Raw genomic sequence first — 293 nt, 5'->3', positions numbered from 1 at the left:
CTTTGCCAGTGAAAACTTTTTCTGGACGGATATGAAGCTGCTACATTTTTAGTTAGTGGTATGGCTCCTTGGCAGTCTAGCAACGATAGTCGGCCCACTAAAATATCTCAATTAACTGTGTGGAGGAGGGCTTGGTTGGCATTCAGCTGCAGGAGGGAGAGAAGTGTGGAGAGCGCTAGTAAGAGCAGTGTCAGGTGAGCTGATTGAATGTCAAAGCTGGTGCTCGTTGACTAATTAGACTCTCCCTTCAAATGCAGTAGTGCTGGACCTCAGATGGCTGCCACACACACACA

This window comes from Morone saxatilis, unplaced genomic scaffold (genome assembly GCF_004916995.1).
Source record: "Morone saxatilis isolate NCDOM2014 unplaced genomic scaffold, NCSU_SB_2.0 Contig24, whole genome shotgun sequence".
Taxonomy (NCBI): Eukaryota; Metazoa; Chordata; class Actinopteri; family Moronidae; genus Morone; species Morone saxatilis.
The sequence above is the reverse complement of the archived record's forward strand: the minus strand, read 5'-3'. Positions refer to the sequence as shown.